The following is a 7,456-nucleotide window of genomic DNA, read 5'->3' as shown; positions in this document are numbered from 1 at the left end:
TGACTTAACCCCAGATTATTTTTAAAAGCCTGTGTGCCTGTGTGCGTGCCGTGTGCCTGTGTGCGTGTGCGTGTGCGTGTGTGTGTGTGTGTGTGTGTGTGAGAGAGAGAGAGAGAGAGAGAGAGAGAGAGAGAGAGAGAGAGAGAGAGAGAGAGAGAGAGAGAGAGAGAGAGAGAGAGAGAGAGAGACAGAGAGAGAGAGAGAAAGAGAGAGAGAGAGAGAATTAGTTATTGCAGTGTGTTTACCTTAGGTTGACATGAGAGTCCGTTATTGGGCTGTATTTACTGTGGCCCATGGCTGGATTGGCCAAAAGGCATACAGGGCATTTGCCCGGTGGACTGTTGATGTTTTTGCCCTGACTCTCCCCTGAGTGTAATGGTATCATTCCCCATGCCGCTACAGCTGACCTCTCAGAGTCATACTTAAATATTCATTGTGGGTGTTTGCAGTCAATACAGCTCATATTAGATGGTTAAAATGTTGGCACAGGCTTCATTGTCTCTCTCAATGCCTGGCGGAACTTGGTCTTAACCGAAAATGCCCGGCCTAATTATTTGTCTCAGTCCTGCCCTTCTGTGGCCTGTTAGAGGTGTGCTACGGATGTCCATTCCCCCGGGGGTCATGTCGCAGTATTTTTGTTCAGGAGGCCTCCACTGGTTCTTCTGTTATTACAGTATGTGTGCTAAAGGGATGATGTGTGGAAAGTGGTGAGACATACGTAGCCACGATCAACCAAGCAAATACACTACAATTGATGGTTCAAATTGTTGAAAAGGCATGATGTTTTAGCAGTTCATTTAAGTTGTTTACCACACTAAACCATATAATAAAATTAAACTTGAGATAAATGTTTTATTACACAACCATGAAAGCTGTTCATCGGGCATACTGTGTAAATGTAATAATAACTCCTGATAATAAATACATGTCTAGTTATCTGTCTGGATGTCTGTCTGTTTATTTGTAGTCACCTAAGTAAAGACCAGGGGGAAGCGATGGAGCTCAGCTCACCTTACTGTGTTGGTAGGAGTTCCCAAACTGGGGGCCGGGACCCCTAGGGGGTTGCGGAGGTACTGAAGGGAGGTCACAGGCAGAGGGGGCATTGCATAAAAACAGGAAATCCACAGCAAACATAATTCCATTGTTTGGTTAGTAACAGTATTCACTTATTCACAGATATTGGCCTATTTGTTGTCCTCTAGATTTCTTGGCAATGTTTTTGTCCATTAATATTGATAGTTTGCCCGCTGATATTGCTAGGAATCCTTCACTATACTAAGACTATGGGGGATAGGTGTGGTGAGGGAGGTGGGGGGGTTGTGAAAACATTCTGTCCAAAGTCCAAATGGGGGTCCCCACTGAAAACGTTTGGGAACCACTGCTGTATATTGGCATAAACAGCAGACTCATTCGTACTACTCACATTCATACTTAGCTCACACATGCTGGGAGATATTCCTGTAGTTTCCTCTAAGGCCCCCGGCGGCCAACACCCCACCACACCCCACCCAGCCGCATTCACACGCGAATGGCAACACTCAGTAATGAGGTTAACTTGGCTCTCCCACTCTGCTGTGGCCAGGGGCAAGCATACCTCCACTCCTCCACTGCTCCACTCTCGGACCGCACACTCCTGTCTCTTCCCCTCTCTCTCTCTCCCTCTCTCTCTGCCTCTCTTTCTGTCTGTCTATCTGTCTATTTATTTCAATTTCATTCAGACACACACACACACACACACACACACACACACACGCACGCACGCACATGCACACACACACACACACACACACACACACACACACACACACACACACACACACACACACACACACACACACACACACACACACACACACACACACACAGACACAGACACACACAGACACTCATGCTCACACGCACTCATGCAGGCACGGACGCATGCACACATTCTGACTGTCTGTCTGTCTGTCTGTCTTTCTCTCTGCCTGTCTGTCTGTCTGTCTATCTCTCTCTCTCTCTCGCTCGCTCTCTTTCTCTCTCTCTCTTTCTCTCTCTCTCTCTCTCTCTCTCTCTCTCTCTCTCTCTCTCTCTCTCTCTCTCTCTCTCTCTCTCTCTCTCTCTCTCTCGTCTCTCAGTCCCCCTCCAACCCCCACCTCCCCTCTCTGTACCATCGCACCCAATTTCTGCACATTAACTCCAGTCGGTGCTGCATGAAACAGCAGTGGTGGCGCCTGGCCTCCATTATCGCTGCTATTATCAACACAGAGACACACCATTCGCCCAAAATACAACCATGACTTCATCAGCCCTCACCAGCTGTTGGGCATCCTATAGGGGCGCAGTAGCGAGTAGTATGTTTCTGACCACACACATGTGCATGTAAGCATTTGTTAGAAGGCCCGCGTGCAAATACAAGACAGACGCAGTGCATCAGAGCTGGAGGACTGGTAATCTGGCATACAGGACATCTTCAGGGTGGGCAGACAGTCCTCAGGGGCAGATGCTGTTGTTTTTTGCTTGTTTGTTTGTTTGTTTTTTGTTGCTGTTGTTTTTTTCCCCCCTTAAAACCCCCAGACCACCATTTACATCTGGTGGCCGATTGGTCCAACTTAACTGTAAAACAGACAATAGACTGAGCCAGTAATAAAAATTGTAAGGGGGGCTTCTTAGTCCCAGTTCATCCCTGCTGTGCAGTCACTGGAGGTGTGCTACAAGTGGAGTGGGTGCGGGGGTGGAGTGGGGGTCAGCACAGATTGTGTTTTATGGCCTCGGTAAACTTATCATGAGTTGGCTATGAGAGCTATGCATCACTATGGTTTCTGTTTATTCAAAACAGCTATTTTTAGACCGAGCGCATTCCTAGCAAATTCAAATATCCTCCTAAATATAGCTTCAATTCATAACTCCAGGATCACTCTATCTGGGAAGTAGCCTGTACTTCAGATAGGCCACCGTCACAGCAGAGCAAGCATCCCTTCACTAATGGTGTGGTGGTGAAGATAAACTAGACATTCCAGTTTTTTGCACCGTATTTCTACTGGACTAAATTTAAAAGATTGAGTACTCACCACTTCACTTCATCACTTCGAAGAGGTGGAGAGAGAGAGGGAGGCAGCGCGTGTCTGGCTCTTTCTGCAAAACTTTAAGCATCAGAGTGAAAAAGGAGCCCTCTTCACCGCCTGCTTTATCTGCGGGACAATGTGGGGGTTGATTTAGTATTTCACAGGTGTGTTGCTCCTCCTCAGCAGGCAGACTTGTCAGCCAGGCAGGTAGCCGTCAGCTGTAATCAACCTGACATTTCACAATGATGTCTAGCTGAATAGGCTGAGCACTTTGTCAAAATTATGGCAGATGCTCTTCATCATGAAAAACCTCTAGGTAGGCCTATCTTTTTGTGAAGTCTGCTAAATCAGCTAGTCCATTACTTTTGCTATACAGAGATATACAGAGAGAGAGAGAGATACAGACATAGACATAGACATAGAAACTGAGAGAGGTACAGTATAGACTGAAAGAGAAAGAGGAGAGAGAGAGAGAAAGAGAGAGAGAGAGAGAGAGAGAGAGAGAGAGAGAGAGAGAGAAAGAGGAGAGAGAGAGAGAGAGAGAGAGAGAGAGAGAGAGAGAGAGAGAGAGAGAGCAGAGATCCATCCTGATTTTAGGAGAAAGGGGCGTGGACGTGATGATGGAGTAGTGTTGTCGGATGTTGTACTCAGCCCAAGTTTAACAATGAGTGAGGTATGATGGGATGGGAGGGGAGGGGGTGGGCACAGCACATGCAGGCATGGCTGAGGGGGGTGAACAAGGACGGATTGCTGCACGGGCCTACTAGGCCCTGGCCCGGGGACCCAAGAGTCAAGGAGGCCCTGAGGGCCAAGGCTTTATATTTCCATTCCCATATTGCGTTAAAATTACACAATTTAGCATCTGTGTTTTCACGTTTTCTCGGGGGACAAAGCCCTCGAATCCCCAAAACTGTAGAGTCTCTAACATCTGGAGTAAAATCTTAAATCTTCTTGGAAACGAGTGACAACCATGGATGAGGGGGGCTTTCTTGTTGTCTTTTCCAGGGCCCACGGAGTCATGATTTGTCCCTGGGGGATGAATCATCATTCATGAGCTGCACAGCTGCTCTGTGCCGACTGACTGTCAGAGATGCCTGCGCCTCATGTTTCAAAAGCTGCTCATCAGCCATCCTCATTACAACCCCATACAGTACAATACACTCTATCACACAAAGCCTTGCAGCCCAACTCTACATTATTCACATTAATTGGATTGCGTTTTATTTTTTTAGGGGGATGTGACGTTTGGAAGGGATGATGACCAGTGAACCTGACGTACTTATGTGGTTCTGCCAGGTGGGTGAAGAGTGAGCCGGCCTCAAGACACAGTCGTTTCAAGGTATTTTGGGGGACTTCTTTATTATCTGTTAAACTTGAATGAAATGGAAAATTTTGCTTTGGTAGTAGTACAAAGACAAACGAGACAAACACACACCAACAATCAACATAATAAAGAATAAATACTTATGGGTAAAAATAAGATGTAGAAAAAAAGAATAAAAACACATTACTCTGTCCACGTCAAACCATTTTTAAAAGTTAAAATGCCTTTGCTAAAAAACTCTTTGAGGTGGACATAGAGCTTATCTACACTGCATTACTACAGTATAAAAATATATCAATTGGCCCTACCCTACCGTGGCTCTAATGGTATAGGCACTGGGATGCTATACCGGTGACCCGGGTTCGGTTCCGGCCCGGGTCATTAGCCGCTCCGTCCCCATCTCTCTCCTATTTACTTCCTGTCTGCTCTCACACTGGGTAGATTCCAAAATGCGGACTCCCGTCCTCCCTTGCTCACTTGCCATGGTCACAGCTGGTCTTGGGGCCCCTTTTCTGATCTTTATTACTTCACTACACTATGGGGGAGGGCCCCCCTCAATAGAGATTTCGATAGCAGCATCACTGCACTATTCGGCTATTGGATTTATGGAGGTGCTGCCACAGGTCCAAAGTTATCATTGCTGCCATTAGAATACAAGTACATAACCAACCAATCCAGTCAATATCAGGGGCCCTTAGCAATTGCCTAGCTTGCTTGCCTGATTGTGACAGGCCTGCAGCGAGCTCTTAACCCCTTAAGACACAGCATTATAAATTAGCTGTTACCAGAATGGCAATGACCAAGTCATAATGTATTACTAAAGGCCCCGTGCACTGTCATAGTAGTGTAGTACTATAGTAGTTAACTTTCAATGTCTATTACACCGTGCCACAGGAGGTACGGCGTGCATTAAGGGATTAATGTGAACTATCGACACTATTACTATTATTAGTTGGTTGCTTGGACAATTTAACAAGGCGTGCCTACCGGTACATGGTTTGGTGGACTTGGAGAGAGGTCTTAGGATCAGAGGGTTGCATGAACCCCATACTTTGCATGAGCTGGCCTTGACCAAAGGCATGTAACCCGGCTTACATAACTAGAACAGTGCTCTGTACTGTCAAACATGACCTGGTTATGACCGTCTTCACAGACACTGTAACACTGTACTGTACTCTAACTTGATTTGGATGAAAGTGTGTGAGAAGTGAGCCGTGGGTTAAGAAGACAGGCCTTAGATCAGAATGTTGCAAGTTCGAATCCTACCCTTACACTCCCTACCTCAATCCATAGCTGAGGTGCCCAAGGCACCTAACCCTGTTCTGTTCGAGGACAGTCACCAATGCCCTCTTCTTAAAAATGATCTTTAAATTGCTTTGGATTAAAAATGTCACCTAAGTGTATAATGTAATGTGTGATAGATAATACGATATCCATTTAATTTCTCATTGCTCCTGTGACTGTACCCTGAATAATTAGCTGTTAAGGGTTATGAAATGTGATATAGGCCTACTGTACATGTACTAACTCATCCCTCATTGCTTCATGGGCATTACCCTGTGTGTAAACATCTTACCCTGTAGGCTACTCTAAGTTGATTTTGATTGAAAAAAACGTGTGTATGTGCCAAGTCTAGTGTCGCGTGTGATCGATTTTACCATGTGTGATAGTGTGTGCTTAAGCAAGCAGTGTCACTTGATCCAGTCAGTGACAGTGGAGGGCCCATATGACCGGTGGGTACAGCAGACTCACTTATCGTAACACTGACTGAGCACATAGGACACCACCACTAATCGAGATGTTCAACTGAGTCAGCTATTACTCCCTGTGCACAGAAAGACAGACAGACAGACAGACAGACAGACAGACAGACAGACAGACAGACAGACAGACAGACAGACAGACAGACAGACAGACAGACAGACAGACAGACAGACAGACAGACAGACAGAGACAGAAAGAAAAGCAGGCAAATAGATTAAATACACAGACTCACACTCTTTCTGCAACTCTGACTTGGCACACAGGATCAATATGTTGAGCAGAGGTGACCAATCAGTTTAGATAGACAGATGGATCAGTCCTGCCTGCCATTAAAGAAGAACAGAAAGACAATTACTTATTGCATCACTTCTGATTAAGATCTTAAAATGAAGAAACGGCTATAGGCCACTCAAATAGTTTTTGTAGTATTAGACCATTCACTTGCAAGGGACATTTTTCAAATCTCGAATCTCAAACGTATGTGATTGTCTCTGAGTTTCAAAAAGGAGGCCCTTTCTTCCTGAACTGACGCTGAGCACAGAGTCGTCTAATGTTCTCTGACAAATTCCTCCTGTCACATTAGAGTCTCCTGTCACATGATGAATCTGCTGCATAGGACAGAGGCTGCCACAGTCACAAAAAGAAATTATATAAATGAACCAAAAATAATGATTAAAGTGGCAATCTACAATCTACATGATGATGAGCACCAAATTACAAAGCTGAATTATGGAGAGAAAGAGAGTGGGCACAAAAGAAATATTGATTTCACTAAGCGTTCGGTAGAATAACCGAGCTGAAGTGGCGCAGGAATTGAAGAAATTAAAATTGCACAGGAATGTGTGAGATGCCTCTAAATCATTCAGCAGCAGGTCTGTGGTGACGTTTGGATTTTCCAGAGGGAAGAGGTTACGCCACTGAATGCTGGTACAGTGCCTACAAGCCCTAAGTGGAAACAGAGAGAGAGAGAAAGAGAGGAAGAGAGAGAAAGAGAGAGAGTACTGTACAGTGCTTACAGGTTCTGGGTGGAAATTCATGCCACAGTGCAACTCCTCCCTGCTCCACCCGACAGCTCTGTGTGAAATGTGACACAGTCATGGGTTCCCCTTTAAGACGTGCCTTTACTCCATATCCCGCTCTCTCTCTCTGTCTCTCTCTGTCTCTTTCTCTCTCTCTCTCTCCCTCTCTCTCTCCCTCTCTCTCTTTTGCTTTCTCTCTGCCACTTCTCTCTCTACCTATATTTTTTCCTCAATACTTTCCCCTTATCTTCCCTCACTCCCATTCCTTCTCCCTCTCTCTCTCTCTCTCTCTCTCTCTCTCTCTC

This window comes from Engraulis encrasicolus, chromosome 14 (assembly GCF_034702125.1).
Source record: "Engraulis encrasicolus isolate BLACKSEA-1 chromosome 14, IST_EnEncr_1.0, whole genome shotgun sequence".
NCBI lineage: Eukaryota > Metazoa > Chordata > Actinopteri > Clupeiformes > Engraulidae > Engraulis > Engraulis encrasicolus.
Note: the sequence above shows the minus strand (reverse complement) of the source record.